Here is a 21,618-nt window from a genome sequence, read left to right as displayed (position 1 = left end):
TCATATTGTGTGCATTAGAAAGAGCTAATAATATGTACACAGTTTACCATACCATCCTTTCAGAATTAAATAACACTGCCTCTCACCGGCAGGGATACAGTGACATAATAAAATATTACTTAAAGCTCCATATTATGTACATTTTACTTCACATAAGTTTATTTTAATCTAAGTAATATAAAATCTCTAGCTCAGATTTCTTTAAAAATTAGCAGAACATGTAACCTGATGAAGAAGCATTTAAAGGGGACATAATATATCAGGACTATCTTCTAAAATTTAAGCCACCTCATTTTTCCTTTTTTTTTAAACTTTATTTGCTAAATATAGGTTATTTGATCTTATTTCCACATTCCCTTGAGATCTTAAGAAAATAATTTTTCCTTTTATTTGGTTGATGAAGAAATGGCAGGAGAAAATTAAGACTGATAGCACAATACATCAGAGGCTCAAGAAATTACCTGAGATATCGCTGCACAGCTGTGTGACAAATGCCACTCACCTCCCTTGCCTCCTTTAAAATGTTTCTTTGTTTGATATAAATGATATAGTAGTCACTATGTAAGGACAGACTATGACCAGAAGTCAACTGCATTAATGTAGCAGACACTTTATTCCTAGGATATATGATTTACCTCTTCTAAAGAAAAAAAAAATCGCCATATTCTGGCATACTTTGTCAGATTTCTGGGTCAGATGACTTTCTTAAAGTGGATAGGAACAATTTATTCATAGGAAGCCAGTGTACTGGACTTTAAGATAGAGTGATCCATTCATATTTTTTAAAGTTTTAAAGTTACATTCAGATAGGAAAATGGCCAGTGTAGAGTATAGGAAAGACATTTCAGGTACGAATGTTAGAAATAATTTTCGTCAGAGAATGTTATACTTTCTCTCAAGAATAAGCATACTTAAATATGAATCAAATATATAAACCAACTTCAGAGAAACATTATAAGATCATTTTCTATTCCCTACCAGGGCAACACTTCCAGGCACTGTAAGTGATATCAGCATCATATAGCATCAATAATCACACTTTTTGGTTAATGTGAATTGGAGATTTTGAAGCTGAGGAAATTAAATAGGGTATATTGATTTAGTATTTTTGAGCCTATATTCCCCAGAATTTAGAGGAAGAATGGAGCCCATAACTTTTATTTGGTGTTATTTTTGGTCATTATTTTATACACACACGCACACACACACACACACACATATACATATATATATATGTATATATACAACCATAATATTCTAGGAATTGTGCCAATACCACAGACATTTATATAGAGAACTGTTCTTGTGTTAATACAATTGCCTATGAAAGGATCTTTAGGAAATGCTAGCTATAGGCAAAATACCATTTTTCCCCTTCTAATCCAAACAGGGTATTGGAACCTTCATATTTGAAGCATCAACACTTACCTAGATGCAGACTCTTAGAAGTCATTCTTAGGTCTGTCGAAGGTGTCAACATAGCATCTTACTCAAGAAGTATTTTTTGATCACTCATAGTGTAACCTTAAACACTTCAACAGAAAGTTACAGAAATAAAGCCAATAAGTTTGATTCATTTAATGCAGAATGTATTTAATGAAGCACTGTGATCATAAACAGACACTAGCTATTATCTACCTCTTCAAGTGGATGAAAAATAATACAATTTTCATCCAATATGTGCCAAACAAAAGGTGCAGTGAAAACTGGCATTGAAGTATATGAGCTTTCCGACAACAGTATTAGTCACATCTTACACACTGACCTTTGTAGTGGCAAGGATATTCAGTAAGCTGTTACAAGGAGTTGGCATTTTCAGATGTAATGAATCTCTTTAATGTCTGTCACCTGCTTAACAGGACTACCATCTCTTGACTGATGAGTTTCCAGTGATGTAGAAATCCACTCAACTGCTTTATGGATTTTGCCACTATTCAGAAGACACAGTGGCTATCTCAAAGAGTTAATGATGATATTATTTGCAGCCCCAAGACACAATTATCTGTAAGAAGACAATGGAGGGAAGTGATGATTGACTAAGTTAAACTCTTTAGGTATAAGTGCCAAAGGAACATGGCTATTATTCAGAACAAGTGCTTCATATGAATAAAACTTCATTCTCAGGGGGGCTCCAAAAGTTCAGAGGCTAGCATGTTTAAATTAGTCTCTCTCTCAGTTCAATGTCAGCTCCTAATCCTGTTTTTTGATTGAAAGGTATATGGCTTTCAGCATTTATCTTTATTCTGATTTATCTTAATATGCTCAAATTCTTGAATTTAATGAAATGGATTAATGGTGGACAATTGTGCTCTTCATTCCTCCTCTGGCTTATCTGAGCAACTATCCACAGTTTTCATTAAAACTTTTCTAAGTTGGAAATTAGGTTATAATATCTGACTGTATTATCTAACATACTTCAATAGTAAAATGTGCTATTTGTTAATTCATGTCCTTCTTTTGTATCAGTGCTTTAGCACAATATGGAATTGATGAAACCTCAATGTGATACATCCTTTCTCTCACCATAATAAGTTGCTCTAGCACATACTTACTGCATGAGAGATTGTAAAGTGATTTACTTTTAAAATTCTTTACAATCACTCTTGGAAACCCAAAGATTAGGCATGTATGCACATGTATTTGTAGATAACTATAGCTCAGAAGTAAAATTTGTAAGAAAAATACTACAGGTTCATTATATACATAAAAGAATGATTGCCAAATCAGAACGTGGTTTTTTAACATATTTTAAATTTATCACCATGTGTAGCACTCAAGCTTTGTTCATTTCTCCCAACACTACAAAATAAATAACAGTATAGATATATTTTTAGATGTGGGTCGAGGAAGGATAATTAAAATGCAAAATTTACAATTTATTTATGATGAGAACAATCCACAGATCTTTATATGCATCATAACTTTTCGTGTTATTTTAGCTATTAATGGTTCATGTTACTTTGATCTATTGTTAATTTAACAAAAAAAAAATCTTAAGGCTTGAAGAGACCTTAAGGATTTTCATAGGGGCTAACAAGTATATTTCCTAGATGAGGACTTTGTGGTTAATAGAGGCTACACAGCTTGTCTACAACAAAAGGAAAGCAGCATGTGCAGTCCAAAGACTAGAACCCAGACCTTCAAACTTTCCACTATTTCCTTTCTTCTGCATTACATCCTTTTCTGTGGAATGGTATGGAAGAGATATTATGTTATTCTTTAGTCACTATGCTAAAGACTGAATATTTATGCCCCCTCCCCACTGCCCAAATTCATATGTTGAAGCCTGATACCCAATGTGATGGTATTTAGAGATGGGACCTTTGATTAGGTCATGAGGTCCCATGTCAAAATACCATCACATTGAATGAGATCAAAAGATACTCTGAAGAGACTCTTACAAAAGAGATTCTGTAGAGTTCCCACTCCCCTGTTACCATGTGAGGACACAATGAAAAGACTGTGTATGAACCAAGAAGCTGGCTCTCATCAGGCATATCTGCTGGTACCTTGATCTTGGACTTGCCAGTGTCCAGAAGTATAAGAAATAAATTTATTTTGTTTACAAGTTACCCAGTCTATGATATTTTTGTTAGAGCAGCTGAAACAGACTAGAAATACACTATCAGACATTTAATTTTCATTTCATTTATCTTGTTCTGTCCCATAAACCTAATATTTTGCTATTTAGTGTGTACATATACAAACCTAACAAATGCTCTTAACTATTCCTCTCCTGATAAATGTGTTGACTGTGGGTTTGCATTCAGTAAGTCAAAGGAATAATTTGTGTATCAAGTAGTAATATTACCCTGGTCCCAACTTAATTCTGAATCACAAAACCTTAACAGGAGTTATAATAGGAAAATATGTTTTGTCACTATTGAAAATGTGTGTGATTTTTAGATTTTAGAATAGTATATATCTTTTAAAATATATCTTATGCTAAAGAAATTGCAGAAACTTAAAAACATAAATATGCTTAAAACGAAAAAAAGAATTATAGGGTGATTGTCCTGGGGCGCAGATGGAGGGAACCACGGTTCGGCTGCTGTGTGGCAGTGCACTGCTAAGAAGAAACTTCCCAATTTGCCTGTCTTCCTGGAAAAATCCTCCTGATGTCTTGAAATTCCCAGCTTTGAGAAGCTGGACTCCAAGCAAACAAATAACGGCCTACCCTATGCCCCTCTGCAAACATTTACAGATGAGGAGAGGATGATAAAGAGCACGGTTAAAAAGTTTGTCCAGGAACAAATTGCTCCTTTGGTTTCAAAAATGGATGAAAATTCAAAAATGGAAAAATCAGTAATAGAAGGATTATTTCAACAAAGGTTGATGGGTATTGAAATTGACACAAAATATGGAGGAACAGGAGCTTCATTTTTTCCTCTATCCTAGTGATAGAAGAATTAGCCAAAGTTGATGCTTCTGTGGCTCTGGTATGTGACATCCAGAACACAGTAATTAGGAAAATATGGAACAGAAGAACAGAAGGCTATCTATTTGCCCAAGCTAGCTATGGAACAAATGGGAAGTTTCTGCCTTTCAGAGGCTGGAGCAGGTAGCGATTCATTTGCTTTGAAGGCCAAAGCTGATAAAAAAGGAAATTATTATGTCATCAACGGGTCGAAGATGTGGATTAGCAATGCCAAGGATGCCAAGCTCTTCATGGTGATGGCAAATGTAGACCTTACTCTTGGGTATAAAGGAATTACCTGCTTTTTGGTAGATTATGATACTGAGGGCCTTCATATAGGGAAACCAGAGAACAAAATGGGAAGCAGAGCTTCTTTTACTTGCCCATTAACATTTGAAAATGTCAAGGTTCCAGAAGCCAATATCCTGGGACAAATTGGACATGGCTATAAGTAAACCATTGGGGGTCTTAATGAAAGTAGAATAGCAATTGCTGCACAGATGCTGGGACTGGATCAAGGATGTTTTGACTACACTATTCCATATATTAAAGAAAGGGAACAATTTGGCAAAAGAATATTTGATTTTCAGGGACGCCAACACCAAGTGGCTCACGTGGCCACCCAGCTAGAAGCTGCAAGATTACTCACATACAACGCTGCAAGGCTTTTAGAAGCTGGAAGGCCATTCATTAAAGAATCATCTATGGCCAAGTACTATGCATCAGAGATTGTGGGCCTAATAACTGGCAAATGTATTGAGTGGATGGGAGGAGTAGGCTACACCAAAAATTACCCTGTGGAAAGATACTTCCGAGATGTGAAGATTGGTAAAATATATGAAGGAACTTCAAACATCTAGCTGAACAGCATCCCAAAGCACATCAATTCGGAATACTGACAGCCACGGGAGTGGGACCCCTCCCTGGTGTCACTGGTGAAAAATTTTAAACTATTGTGCCTTGTTGGGGGCTGTGTTGAATGATTTTATTTAGGCCCTTCACCTTGGATCTGGAGGTAGACCTTTCCTGTTTCCTCTTTCCAATCTGCTTAACTGAGACGCAGAACATCATTTTTAAAATTTGGAAAGAAATGCATCCATATTTTCTCCAAAACTATATTTAAAACTCTATATGCATTATCATTCTAGCTTCAGGGTATACAGAATTTCACTCTATTAGAATTTGGAAAAATAAAGATAATATAAGTATTTCTTGCAAACATGGCTATTTTATATTCTTGTCATTGTGCATCAGTCAGAGAGATGTTTGTGCTAGTTGGCAATTCTATAGAAGAAATAGATTCAATTCTAAGTTGCTAAACTAGGTGAAACTGATAAAAATTTATTTAGAAAAATCTAAAAGTTTTAGCTCTGAATATCTGAAAATGAGTGGATTATATAATCGAAGAAAACATTTCAACAAAGGAAGGCAATATAATTTGTTACTATAATTTACCAGTGTGAAAGGTGCATTTCATTATGATTTCAGTAGATCATTTTAAAAACAAGTCTCTACATTAGTTTTCAAGAATGAAGTTTAAATAATTTGGTTTAATAATTAGAATATACTCAATATTATATTATTCATTTTATCAATGATACAGTATTTTTCCATCTTTAAATTGAATACTGTTTTCTCAAACTTAGTTATTGAGCTTTATCATGAATAGTAATTCAGAAATTATATCTTGGTTCAGCAATTCTCAAGAGGGGATGTCTTTTCCCCATAAAGGAGTGTATTAAAATCTTGTAAGGAATGAGGGATAGAAGGGAGCTGTAGAGTTTGAAAAGCATATTTGGTAATATAAAAAATGACGTTTCTGGGAAGGCGAAAATAAATCTGTTGTTTTACAGTCAAATTATGGAAAGGCAAAGCTCAGCAAATATACAGCTGGCGATTCCATTTCTTCAGTATCAGGGATTCTCAATCAGGAGAAGAAACCTTGTAGGGTACACATCCTCAGTCCCCTCAGGAGGGAGGAGGACAGTGAAGGGTGAGTGTTTTATATTTTCTGGAAGGGGGCATGGGTTAGAGATGTTGGAAAATGTTTCAAGGCTCATAGAGTTGCTTAAAGTAATCACTGCTGTCAAAGGGGAAGCACTTTAATGAAAGAATAATGTTTATTAAGAAAACTTGACATTTTCAAAGTAATTTTGCTTTGCACATTCATGTTCATCGAATTGGATTAATTTCTATAATGTATATCATAGTTAAATATTCAGAACTGTGTAAATACAATTGAGATAGAAATTACATTAAAATATTAGGAAGAAATACGGACAAATTTATTCCTTAGATTAAAAGAGATAAAGCCTACTTGATTTTCAGAGAGGGAGCTGATGGAAGCCAGTCATTCAGTGTTTTAGAACAAAAAGACATTAATCTGATAAGGAAAGTAGGGGATGGAGGAAATGCCCTAAAGGGGGGCTTGGACATCTTTAATTTCTGTGATTATGTGAGAGAGGTGGACTTTTCAGATAATGGAATAGAAGCCAACGTTAGTAAAAAGAATCCCAGCTTCCTCCTGTAGAGTTACAAACACGTGAAACTACAATAAGCCTCCTTCAGATTAGCAGCATGAGAGAGGCTCCCATGTACATCTAGACCATGAATATATAGTTCATATTGATACAGTTCTAATTGTGTGTATATTTTTTGTGCAGGTTCACAAATAACAGTTGAAAACTATGTATTGTAGTTAATATCTGTACCTGCCTTCTTCTATTAGTGAATTGTGTTATTGTACCATTTACCAAAGAGGATGTTGTAGGTTTCCCCCTTAGTTCTTCCATTATAGCTTTTCTTAAAAACCATGACTTTGGGGGTCTTGAGTTTGTGTCTAGTGGAGGACAAGCTTGTTTACCTCCTGAAGCTTGTCATTACTGTTTGTTAATTTGAGGATAGGGCTGTCAGAAGGAAGAGACTTGAACACAAGCAACAAGTTGTATTTGTGTGGTAGAGCTGGACTCAACCCAACTGCCAAGTTAGTATTGTTAGATATTTCACTTTACAACACAAAAATGAATTGGTGTCAAAGATTTTAGAATTATGGAAAGCTAAATCTATAAAGAGTTTAGAGAACCATCCAGCCAACTCTCTCATTTTAAGAGTGAATGATTCATATAGCCCAGACTACTTGCCCAAGGTCATCCATCCAGGGCCAAAGATTAGACAAGGATGCAAATGTACTAGCTCCCAATTCAGTGCTCTTCCTACTGTTTACTACTGTCTCTGTTCAACAAATTTTGGATTTCCTCCTTGTTATGTCTCAATACTCTTATTGATTTATTTTAACTTTAACTGATAAATAATTAACACTTCAGAAGTGTTAAGATTGATCAGTGTCATTACTTACATATTTTAATCACCTGCCAAACACACTGGCTCTGCTAGGATGTAGCTGGTATGTCAAATGTAAAGATTATTGTGTGTGATCACTTGGTTTTATGATTATGATGTGTTTTAGTAAATGCACTAGTTATATCCTTGCTGATGTATTTTTGCTGATCTTTCATAAAGTGAAACTTTTGTTGTAATGGTACATATCAGACTGTAATCAGTGTTACAAAATCAGTATTCCATGGAGAATGAAAAAATAAAGCACTAACTGAAAAAAAAAAAGAATTATAGAGCACTCCTGCTGCAGTATTTTATGACATATTTTGGAAAACCAGAAGCAGAGTCAGAATCAACTTTGAAGACTAAGAGAGAGAAAGCTTAGATTTTCAGGAGAACATATAGCCTACATCCTCCAATCCCCTCCTTTTAATGTTAAAAATAAGGAAATGATCCTGATCCTAAATTGCTTATGGTCATGATGCTGGACCCTGACATACATGCCAACCTTCCAAGAGTCAACAAAGTTAATAAAACTTCTTAAAGTGTTAAAAGTGTTAAAATATTTTAGACTTGGTCTGACATTGGTATACTTATTTTGAATTTGGCTTTGATAAATTCATATTAAGCTTAAAAGACAATTATTATTTAGTTAAGTGGCACAAAAAAAATCAACAATGATTAGTTTTTAAAAACAAGGAAGGAAAACTGTTCTTTTTTTATTACACCTGAAATATATGTCAAATACATAAGTCTGGTACTTTAATAACTTTCTACCCTGATGTGAATTTCTTCACTTTCAATAGCACTTTACTATGTCATCTTTAAAAGGAACATAAAATAAAATAGAGAGCAAGTTTTACAGGAGATCACAACACATTCCCATGAGACTCCAAATCCACATAGGCTACTGAAACACCTAAAACAAATACTAAGAAAATATAGAAAAATAAAAGGCACTCCACAAGTAGGTGATGATCTTGAACCAAATTGAAGCCCTCTGGGAGGCCTATACTAAAAATTAAATATTAAGCAATAAGTTAGAATGAAGTTTGGCTTCATTTGATTCTGACATATTATTTCAAGTTTATTCCTCTTTTTCTAAATTGAATGTTCTTGATTCTATCATTACAACTAATTCAATTAGTAAACGTAAAATCAGATAGTAAAGAGATACATGTAAGGGATATTAAGTAGAAAAAAAATTGGTTGAATGGTTCATGGAAAAGCAGTATTAGTTGAAAACCTTTTATTCTATGATGAAATTTGGTGGGCTTAAAATCAATCCTAGCAGAAATCTGTTTCCTACAGAGATCTCCTCAAAACCATATACCCAGTATATAAATCCTCACAAGCAACATCTAATAATTCAATTTTAAAAAAACAAAAAACAGAACAAAACAAAGCACAACACTGTAATATCTACTTTCAATCCAGCCATTATGGCCAAAAGAGGATGGGCCAGTTTTCCATCCTAAAATCAGCAAAATAGAAGGAAAGAAATATGAGTGTGTCTGTGTGTGAGTGTGTGATACAAACTTTGCACTGCAAAGATTGAAAGTTAAGCAACTCTAAACATAATTAAGAATTATATCTGCTATGATTCAAGTCATTTACACACCAATGGATATTCAGAAATCAATATTGGCAGTGCACAGACTTGAAACACATGAACAGACATGAGAAAAGAAGGAGCAAAACACCAACATCATCCCAAACAGTCCGCAGTAACCTCTGTCTAGGAGGAGTAAAAAGGAGACTGATAATCAACACTAAAAAACAATTGTAGTTATAATGGCTATATATGTAGCAACTTGATTAAATGTAGGTCTATATTATTCTTTATGAATGTACAGCAAATTTTGAATTTTGTTGATTCAGAGGTCCTTTAATTTATTTTGGTATACTTTTCCATGATGTAAATATTTATAATAATCCAAATATTTAATTCTATGCTTATCATATGAGTGAATAGATATTTACTTATATGATGTAGGTTTACCTTTCCTATCAAAAAGTAATCATCTTAAGGGAAAAAACTCTCCTGTTCATCTTGTTTTAGTACTTAGTAAAATGTCTGACATACATGGTATGTGTTAAGTGAAATATTAATGGAATCCATTATATAATACAAGATTGTATAACATGCTTATATCCATTTTATATAAAGCATTACTTAATATGGAATCTGTTCTTTTCACCTAATCAATTTTTTCATAAATAAAAAGAAGTAAGCATTGGGCTTCCCTGGTGGCGCAGTGGTTGAGAGTCCGCCTGCCGATGCAGGGGAAATGGGTTCGTGCCCCGGTCTGGGAGGATCCCACATGCCGTGGAGCGGCTGGGCCCGTGAGCCATGGCCGCTGAGCCTGTGCGTCCGGAGCCTGTGCTCCGCAGCGGGAGAGGCCACAACAGTGAGAGGCCCACATACCGAAAAAAAAAAAAAAAAAAAGAAGTAAGCATCATCTTTTTTGCAGGTTGTTGTCTGTACATTATCTATCCACTTAAATCATTGCATTTACTCACTTAATCAGGCCATCCTCTGCACTAATAATCATAATAATCATTGTTACATATTTATCATATTTTAATTTTCACACTGGTTTTAACAACTTCTAGTAAATCAATTCTAAATATCCCTTCTTTGGGAAAAAACATCCTTTAGTGTGCTACATTAAGTGTTGGTACATTCACTTTCAAAATCTTGACATTTTAATAATGTTTTAAATACAACATCAGCATAGCAAACTTCCTAGCAAGAACAAATACTGCTATTTCTACAAAGCAATTAAAATCAGTACTCAAAAACATGTTGCCACAAATATTTCTTTCACAGAATAAAAAAATAAATTATATTTTTGAAAGAAGCATTTAGAAAATTATTTCTATCCAAATTTGAACTTACATTTTAGTAATGCCCTAATTAGATACAGTTGCCTAATACATTTAAACTGCTCCTTCAACTCTTCCTGCTACATTTCAAATTTTGAGCACACACCTGAGTTAAAAGCTCTGTCATAGGGCTTCCCTGGTGGCGCAGTGGTTGAGAGTCCACCTGCAGATGCAAGGGACACGGGTTCGTGCCCTTGTACGGGAGGATCCCACATGCCGCGGAGCGGCTGGGCCCGTGAGCCATGGTCACTGAGTCTGTGCATCCGGAGCCTGTGAGTCCGGAGCCTGTGCCTCCAGAGCCTGTGCTCCGCAATGGGAGAGGCCACAACAGTGAGAGGCCCGCGTACCGCAAAAAAAAAAAAAAAAAAAAAGCTCTATCATAGTCATCTTTGCTTCTACTTTCAATAGTTCTATACAATAATTTAGCATTTTGTCAATATGGTTATTAAATCAGGGTCATACTAAAAGGCTGATCTAGCCCCAGGAAACACTCGAATGTACTAGATTCAAAGCTGCGTAATTCATGTGTCATCGTGGAATTTTTAATTGATAAGAAAAAAATCCAGGGCTTCCCTGGTGGCGCAGTGGTTGGGAGTCCGCCTGCCGATGCAGGGGACACGGGTTCGTGCCCCGTTCCGGGAGGATCCCACGTGCCACGGAGCGGCTGGGCCCGTGAGCCATGGCCGCTGAGCCTGCGCGTCCGGAGCCTGTGCTCCGCAACGGGAGAGGCCACAACAGTGAGAGGCCCGCATACCACAAAAAAAAAAAAAAAAAAAAAAAAGAAAAAAATCCAGTCTCAGGTGTTAGTTTCAATATTATTTAATATATTTATATATCACCTTATCATTAACTGTCAATTGGGGTCATATACAATTTGATATGAATTATTACTATATAAAATATAATGTAAAAAATGATTAAAGATAGGTTTTTGATAATCATTGCTTATAGACTGCCTTTCTTAAAATAATTTATCCTCCCTGAGAAATTGTTGAAATCAAAATCATGTACTAAACATGATACACTGTATGATTAAATCTTTACATTTATCTATGTCTGAAAGTTAAAAAAACTCTAGAGAAATAATAAGATTGCTTTCATTAAAAGTAGAGACTTCAGCCATTTCCACTGAAGCCAGTAATCTGTCATACTGCAAATAAGAGGAGCACAATTAGCAGCAGAAGAGTCCTATAGGCTTTATGTAGAGAGTGCTTTGTTCAATGACAGAAAGGAAAAAATACAGCTTCTCCTAGACAGGCGCACCATATTCATTCCTACAGGCCATGCCAATTGAGAAAAACATTGCTGACCTTTCCCACTCTTAGTTCTGCCTTTCTATCTCTGGAACCTACTTTATTCGGGGTATATATCACATATAAATTATAAAAACCCTATGCACACAATCATTCACTAGTGGGTTTTTTTTTTTTTTTTTTTTTTTTTTTTTACTATTTTTGTCATGGCCTGGGTCTCTAAGAAAACTTCCTTGCTTGACAACTAAAGTTTAACTGTTTAAATGCCACTTCTTGAATGTAAACATTTTAAGGGAAATATTTTTAAACTATTGGATTTCTCTGGTTCATTTGTTTCTTGATTCTGTGTTCATTTTAATTTTTTTAACATCTTTATTGGAGTATAATTGCTTTACAATTATGCTTTACAATGGTGTGTTAGTTTCTGCTTTATAACAAAGTGAATAAGTTATACATATACATGTATCCCCATATCTCCTCCCTCTTGCATCTCCCTCCCACCCTCCCTACCCCACCCCTCTAGGTGGTCACAAAGCACTGAGCTGATCTCCCTGTGCTATACGGCTGCTTCCCACTAGCTATCTGTTTTACATTTGGTAGTGTATATATGTCCATGCCACTCTCTCACTTCGTCCCAGCTTACCCTTCCCCATCCCTGTATCCTCAAGTCCATTCTCTATGTCTGTGTCTTTATTCCTGTTCTGCCCGTAGGTTCTTCAGAACCTTTTTTTTCTTTTTGTTTTAGATTCCACATATATGTGTTAACATATGATATTTGTTTTTCTCTTTCTGACTTCCTTTATTCTGTATGACAGACTCTAGGTCCATCCACCTCACTACAAATAACTCAATTTCATTTCTTTTTATGACTGAGTAATATTCCATTGTATATATGTGCCACATCTTTATCCATTCATCTGTCAATAGACACTTAGGTTGCTTCCATGTTCTGGCTATTATAAATAGAGCTGAAATGAACATTGTGGTGTATGACTCTTTTTGAATTATAGTTTTCTCAGGGTATATGCACAGTAGTTGGATTGCTGGGTCGTATGGTATTTCTATTTTTAGTTTTTTAAGGAACTTCCATGCTGTTATCCATAGTGGCTATAAATTTATACAATTTAAATTGATACAATTTACTTTCCCACCAACAGTGCAAGAGTGTTCCCTTTTCCCCACACCCTCTCCAGCATTTATTGTTTCTAGATTTTTTGATAATGGCTATTCTGACCAGTGTGAGATGATACCTCATTGTAGTTTTGATTTGCATTTCTCTAATGATTAGTGTTGTTGAGCATCCTTTCATGTGTTTGTTGGTGATCTGTATATCTTCTTTGGAGAAATGTCTATTTAGGTCTTCTGGCCATTTTTGGATTGTGTTGTTTGTTTTTTGATATTGAGCTGCATGAGCTGCTTGTAAGTTTTGGAGATTAATCCTTTGTCAGTTGCTTCATTTGCAAATATTTTCTCCCATTCTGAGGGTTGTCTATTCATCTTGTTTATGGTTTCTTTTGCTATGAAAAAGCTTTTAGGTTTCATTAGGTCCCATTTGGTTATTTTTGTTCTTTTTTCCATTTCTCTAGGAGGTGGGTCAAAAAGGATCTTGCTGTGATTTATGTCATAGAGTGTTCTGCCTATGTTTTCCTCTAAGAGTTTGATAGTTTCTGGCCTTACATTTAGGTCTTTAATCCATTTGGAGTTTATTTTTATGGTGTTAAGTAGTGTTCTAATTTCATTCTTTTACATGTAACTGTCCAGTTTTCCCAGCACCACTTATTGAGGAGGCTGTCTTTTCTCCATTGTATATTCTTGCCTCCTTTATCAAAGATAAGGTGACCATATGTGCGTGGGTTTAACTCTGGACTTTCTATCCTGTTCCATTGATCTATATTTCTGTTTTTGTGCCAGTACCATACTATATTGATTACTGTAGCTTTCTAGTATAGTCTGAAGTCAGGGAGCCTGATTCCTCCAGCTCCATTTTTCTTTCTCAAGATTGCTTTGGCTATTTGGGGTCTTTTGTGTTTCCATACAAATTGTGAAAAATTTTTTTCTAGTTCTGTGAAAAATGCCATTGGTAGTTTGACAGGAATTGCACTGAATCTATAGATTGCTTTGGGTAGTCTAGTCTTTTTCACAATGTTGATTTTTCCAATCCAAGGACATGATATATCTCTCCATCTGTTTCAATTATCTTTAATTTCTTTCATCAGTGTCTTATAATTTTCTGCATACAGGTCTTTTGTCTCCTTAGGTAGGTTTATTCCTAGGTATTTTATTCTCTTTCTTGTAATTGTAAATGGGATTATTTCCTTAATTTCACTTTCAGATTTTTCATCATTAGTGTATAGGAATGCAAGAGATTTCTGTGCATTATTTTTGTATCCTGCTTCTTTACCAAATTCTTTGATTAGCTCTAGTAGTTTTCTGGTAGCATCTTTAGGATTCTCTATGTATAGTATCATGTCCTCTGCAAACAGCGACAGCTTTACTTCTTTTCTGCTTTGGATTCCTTTCATTTCTTTTTCTTCTCTGATTGCTGTGGTTAAAACTTCCAAAACTATGTTGAATAACTTCTCTGTTTCTTAAACAGGGTGGGTGGATCTTAATTTAGTCTTTCCTTATTACTCCACTAGTATGTAAGAAAATCACTGCAGATTTAATAATCTCTTGTGAGATACCTATTTAGCAGGGTCATACTATGAATCTTGGATTCTTGAAAAATCCTCTAATGATGGCTTCTTTATCTGTTTCTCTTGCTTCCAGTTCACAAAGGTGAATTTCACTTCTGGTAATAGAACAAAGAACTGCTCCTAGATCCATGACTAAATCAAATATAATATCAATGTCTTACCCTCCATGAAATCTTTTTCACTATTTCTATTTATTTTAAAACTTGAGACTAACATTTAAAACATTTAAATATTTTAAATGTTTAAAATTTGATGATACATGTTTTATGACTCATTTTATGGTTTAATTTGTTGAATGCTCTATTAATATTTGAAAATAATATGTTAGCTTTTTTAATGGATGTTCTATAAATCATTTTAATTAATTTTTTTCAATTATTTTATATTTATTAACATACTCAACATGTCCAATCATCATTTATTTGCATCAATCTCTATTGCTATCTGGTATCATTTCCCTTTGGCCTGAGAATCTTTTTTTTTTTTCAACATTTATTATTTAAAAGATCTTAAAATCCTACTTTTCCTTAACATATATTGAATTGCAGAACTGTTGGTGACAAATTCTCTTTGCTTTTACTTTTGGAAATATTTTTCTTTGTTTTAAAGGATATTCTCACTAGATATAATATTCTATGTTGACAGTATTTTTTGTTTGTTTTCTTTCATCACTCTAAGGCAGTTGTTGTATTGTCTTCTGGTTTGCATAGTCTGGAGTCATCCCTATATGTGTTCCTCTGTACAAAAAAAAATCTATTTTTCATTTCTTTAAAGACTTTATCACTTGTTTTTAAAGCAATTTTATTGTGATATGTTTTGGTGCAGATTTTTTAAATTTCTTTTTTGAATGAGTTCCTTGATATTTATGTATTTGTGGACATATTTTTCAATGAATTTGGGAAAGTATCACTCCGTATTTTTTTGTGTATGTGTGGTATGCCGGCCTCTCACTGTTGTGGCATTTCCCGTTGCGGAGCACAGGCTCCAGATGCATAGGTTTAGCGGCCATGGCTCATGGGTGTAGCCGCTCCGCGACATGTGGGATCTTCCCGGACCGGGGCACGAACCAGTGTCCCCTGCATCGGCAGGCGGACTCTCAACCACTGCTCCACCAGGGAAGCCCTCACTCAGTATTTTTATAAGCACCTACACTCATATGTTAGATCACTGAATATCAATCCACAGATCACTGAGGCTTTTATTTAAAAGCTTTTTTTTTCCAGTCATTTTTCTTTCTCTGTTTCAATCTGAATACATTTCATTGCTATGTTTTTAAATTCCCTGATACTTTCTTTATGCAGTATTTAATCCACTGTCATATGCAGTAAGATTTTAAATTCAGATATCATATTTTTTACCTCTAGGAATTTTACTTGAGTCTTGTTTTATATTTTCCATTTATTTGCTCATTATGTTCATTTTTTCCTTTAAGTACTTGTAAATAGTTTTTAACAGCAGTTTTAACATCTGTGTCTGCTAATTTCTTATTCCTAGTTTTCTAAGGACTGAATTTTATCTCTATGATTTTGCTTTTTGTTATATCTATTGATATTTGATTAGATGCTAGAGTCTTTAATTTTGCTTTTCTGAATGTCTTTATCAATGTATTGATAAAGTTTTTTTTTAATCTGTATTATTTGTTAGGTTAAATAAGAATAACCCATTTAGGGGCCTCCCTGGTGGCGCAGTGGTTAAGAGTCCGCCTGCCGATGCAGGGGATACGGGTTCGTGCCCCGGTCTGGGAGGATCCCATATGCCGCGGAGCGGCTGGGCCCGTGAGCCATGGCCGCTGGGCCTGCGCATCCGGAGCCTGTGCTCCGCAACGGGAGAGGCCACAACAGTGAGAGGCCCACATACCGCAAAAAAAAAAAAAAAAAAAAAAGAAAAAAAAAAAAAGAATAACCCATTTAAAAATATTTCCATTACTTCCTATTAATACAAAATTGAGAATATAAACAAATTCATCATATTAAAATATCCCTCACAGTGTGAGATTTTTCTACCAAGAAACAAGTTGTGCCATTTTCTAGGAGTTTACTGTTACAAGTTTATTTAATTGCTAAGAAGTGAAGTTTCAGTTCTCAGTAAGGAGCAGTTTAGGGCCACTTGGACATCCAAAATCAGTTTATTATTGTTTCTGTAAAGCTCAATTTCTGTAACAAGTTGCAGGGAGTCATTGCTGCCTGAAAATTGTCAGAACCACCACTGCAATTTCTAGACCAGGAAATTAGGTAATTCTCTTCTAGAGGAATTTTTTTTTTTTTTAATGCAAGGCAATACATGAAGACTTAAAGGGATTTCTCACAAAACACATTAGAAGGTTTGAGTCTTGTACAGGAGATCCCTTCTCAGGGAGTGTTGGAGAAAGGAATACTCTCAGTTTTTGAACATGCAAGTGGGAGACTTGTCCCTCTAGTGAAATTGGTGGAATAAGAACAAGGGAGGCCTAGAATATAGCTCTTATCCAAACTCTGTGAACCCAGTTGGATATATGGATTGAGATCTGTATATCACTTATTAAGAGACATTAGTAACTGGAGTACACCAAAGTGAGAATTCCTAGCATTGTAACATCTTGAAAATTTGTACTGCATTTATTCTGCATAACATTTGTGGGTAAAATTTGATCAAAAACCTCACATTTTTTCTTCTGGAGCCCTTCATCTACTATGTATACCGCCTCACAACCTATCCTAAACCCCTACACTTTGCCGTTTCAGAGGAGAAAAACCTCATTATCTCCCTGACTTTGATGACATTTTAGCTACTGTATAAAGCAGAAAAGGGGCATAGGGCATGCCATATGTTAATGGACTTAATTTAGTTGGAGCGAGGGCAATATTAAGGCAGGAGAGAAGGATGTTAAGATGAGTACAAACATAGGTAAATATCCCTCATCTCACTGCTTCTTTAAATTAGGTCTTATATAAATAATGTTTTTTGTAAATTCAGAGGTTTGATTATCTATTGGGAATAAGGAGGAGAAAAGGAAATTTAGTAGATAAAATTTGAAATAGATGTTATGGAAAATGGGAGATTAAAGTAAATGAGAAATATAGTAGGATTGCCAAACATTTTTGATAGTCTATTGGAATCGTTAATCATTAATTTAGAGTAGAGCCAATTTTCCTCATATGTTACTTTCTCTCAGTGTTCTCTCATCTTCTCAGGTAAACTGTCCAACACAATGACACAAAGACACAGCAAATGAATATTAAAGTATGGGTTAAAATTGACTTCTTTTCATTCTAACCCATATGTTTAACAGCTTTGTACTAAAATATATGTGTATATAACATATATGTGTATATACTTAGAAGTTACAGCCCTTATAGTGAAGAGTTTTTTTAAAGTATATTAATCTTATATCAATTAATAAAAAAAACCTAGACACATTTAGAAACTCTCACCACCCATCAAGTTTTCTTTAGTACACCTTCCTTTATATACATTAAATACTAAAAATGCTTTTTACAAAAACAAAATATTTTATAATCCTTCTTACCTTTAAGGTTTAATGTTTACTATTGGCGTTACAGAAAAATTATGAAAATGCTTGAAACTTTGCACCAAAGACAATGGCTGCAAAAGCTTGTTATTGAAATGGAGCAATGGGTTGCAAAAAAAAAAAAAAAATTGAAAATCAATCAGCATCTCTTTCTCTCCACCTTCCCCCAGGCCTGTGGAAGACAGAGTTTGAGAATTAACTACCCTTTTTTAACATGTTTTGTATAGCACATATGAAATCATCTGAATATCATTACGAATTATTTATTCTCTCTAATCCAAATTTAAGCTGAGACCAACTATAATTTACCTAAAAACACTAAGAACTGGTGAGTCATAAATTACACAAAAATCCCATGTAAATGTGAATACTTTAAAAAAAGAGACTGATTCTAAAATAAATAAATAAATAAATAAAAATAAAAAATAATAAATAAATAAATAAATAAATAAAAACCTATGGGGGGAGCACTGTAGAAAAGACTTCTAAACAAATGTCATCAAATATTTGACTGGAGGAGGGATTGATAAAAATGGAATACTCAAACCAGTTTCCAAAAGCAGATGGAGATTCAAATTAATAAAAACCAAAATTATCTATTAATTAGAACTCTACAATAGAAAATAAATTGCTTTGCAGAATTCATACTCCCAGCTAACCAAAATATTCATGCAGAAGCCAGAGAAACTGGCTGGAACCTTTAAAGTAGATACCTGCTTTAGATAAGAGTTGAGAATAGAAAATCAACACTAATACTTCATACCTTTCTAAATTGACTTTTCAGTAATGAAAAATGATTCTGGAATATCAATGTCTGTGTAGGGTATAGAAAAAAACTTTAAGAGGAAAAGACTTACAGCAGGAAAACCAACAAAAATGCTAATTGTTATTTAAATTAATTATTAAGTCATTAAAAATAATCATGTCCCCTGATTTGGAAATCTGAATTGTGATCACAGCTTTGTGAAAATCAGTCATGTTAGTGTATTATTGATGGTTTGAACTCCCAATTATGAAAGACTCAGAAGACAGCTAATGGCTCCTATTACATGAATTTGTAGAGAAAATTAAATATAATACTTAATGAAGCATAGAGGCTATTAATGCTATTACCTATAAACACTTGCAGAAAATGAAAAAGAGGATTAGTTTTGTGTTGCTCCAAACCCTCAAGTGACATATAGCAAGGTCAACTGAAAGGATGAGGAGATATTAGAATGTTGTGAACAAACAGTAATAACATTGAATTGTGAACAGAAACAACCCTTAAAAAGAAGGAAATATAATTCTACTTAGGACATTCTTTTTAAAGAGAGTACATATTCAAAGATTACCATGAATACTTCCATGATTTCAGACATAAGAAAAAAATAGCATCGTGACTTTAATTTTACCTTGGGTCATTCTAAACTTTATATTACTTAAAGAAGGTAAAATGGATAGTATATTAGTCAAGATTCTCCTGAGAAATAGAACCAATAGGAGATATACAGATCTTCCTTGACTTATAATGGGGTTACATCCTAATAAGGCCATCATAAATTGAAAATATTGTAAGTCAAAAATTCATTTAATACACCTAACCTACTGAACATTATAGCTTAGCCTAACCTACCTTAAACGTGCTCAGAACATTTTCATTAGCCTACCATTGGACAAAATCATCTAGCACAAAGCCTATTTCACAAAAAAAGAATATCTCATTTAATTTACTGTACTGAACATGAAAAACAGAATGGTTATATGGGTACAGAATGGGTTTGAGTGTATCATTTGTTTACCATTGCAATCACATGGCTGACTGGTAGCTGCAGCTCACTGCCAGTGCCCAGCATCATGAGAGTAGCATAATGCATATTGCTAGCCCAGGAAAACATCAAATTCAAAATTCAAAGTACAGTTTCTACTAAATGCATATCATTTTTGCATCTTCATAAAGTTGAAAGATCGTTAAGTCAGGGATCATCTGTCTAGATATCTCCAAGTATTAATAAATATATTTATTTATAATTGGCTCACACAATTATGAAGACCAAGAAGTTTCATGATCTGCAGTCTTAGAGCTGGAGAACCAGGAAAGCCAGTGGTGTAATTAAATCTGAGACCATAGTCTTGGGAACCAAGATGCCTATGTCTGAAGGCAGGGGAAGATGGATGTCTCTACTCAAAGAAAGATAGAATTTGCCCTTCTATCACCTTTTGTTCTATTCAGACCCTGAATGGATTGTTTGATGCCCATCCACATTGGTCAGAGTGTTCTCTTTACTTAGTTTACCAATTCACATGCTAATCTCTTCCAGAAACCCCCTCACACACACATTCAGAAATGTTTTACCAGCTATCTGAGTGCCTCTCAGTCCAGTCAGGTTGATGCATAAAATCACATCATAGGTAGTTAAGTCAGAACATAGACTTTTAATCTGGATCAACCTGAATCGAACTCGTGTCCTGGTACTGGGATGCTGGTCAATTGAATACATCTCAATAGATCACTTTTAAACAATAATGATGGTAACTTCTATAAAATGAGAATAATAGTGTTTGAACTGACACCTTTATTGAAGAGACAATAAAGAGACTATAAAAGTCATCTCAGCAATAAATAACAAACAAGTTTCATCTTTATTGGGAACTCTAAATAATTGATACTGATGGCCCAAAGCATTGTATGGAAAGTTTGAGTCACTATTGAAACTTAACAATGAAAAATATAATCATCAATTAACAGTGTCTGTCCTGGACACAGGATAGGAAGGTGTGTGTACTATGGATTTACCAATCCCAATCCCTTGTAAGGTGTCTCTCCTTTCAAACTTCTCACCTCTGTCTTAGAAAACAAAAAACTGAAACCTAGAGAGATCATACGTCTGATAAGAAGGAATGTGGGACTAGCTGTTAATCTTTCTATTATTATCATAGTTTATTCCATTTTTGTTGCTACTTCTTGGATTCTTAAAGTAATAAAATAAATTTATTTTTGTATGTATTCCTCTAGAATTCAGTCTTATCACTCAATTTCTCTCTATTCCAGTACTATCAATTTAAATTGAGTGAGCACATTTTATTTATTATTATGTTATTGTAAAAAAAAAAAGAAATATAACTACTGAGGGTTGAATGTTTAAGTTAAAACTCTTATGTTTAGTAATAATGTCAATAAGGCACTGTGATTATAAAGAACACTTAAAAATCAAATGGAGGGCTTCCCTGGTGGTGCAGTGGTTGAGAGTCCGCCTGCCGATGCAGGGGATGCGGGTTCGTGCCCCGGTCCGGGAAGATCCCACATGCCGCAGAGCGGCTGAGCCCGTGAGCCATGACTGCTGAGCCTGCGTGTCCGGAGCCTGTACTCCGCAATGGGGGAGGCCACAACAGTGAGAGGCCCGCGTACCACAAAAAAAAAAAAAAAAAAAAAAAAAATCAAATGAAGAGTGAGATATAATCAAGAGACTTGAACTTATCTTTTTAAAAATCTTTGATATTTACAACAAGCTAACAAGAAACAATTAAATTTTGACAAGA

At 34.5% G+C, this 21,618-nt stretch overlaps 1 pseudogene; it reads left to right on the top strand.

Annotated features, from left to right (window-relative positions):
• Nucleotides 1-4,027: 4,027 nt before the first annotated feature.
• LOC132485018 (short/branched chain specific acyl-CoA dehydrogenase, mitochondrial-like) lies at nucleotides 4,028-5,316 on the top strand (annotated as a pseudogene).
• The last annotated feature ends 16,302 nt before the right edge of the window (nucleotides 5,317-21,618 follow it).

This window comes from Mesoplodon densirostris, chromosome 1, assembly GCF_025265405.1.
Source record: "Mesoplodon densirostris isolate mMesDen1 chromosome 1, mMesDen1 primary haplotype, whole genome shotgun sequence".
NCBI lineage: Eukaryota > Metazoa > Chordata > Mammalia > Artiodactyla > Ziphiidae > Mesoplodon > Mesoplodon densirostris.
Note: the sequence above shows the minus strand (reverse complement) of the source record. Positions and strands in the feature narration are given on the sequence as shown.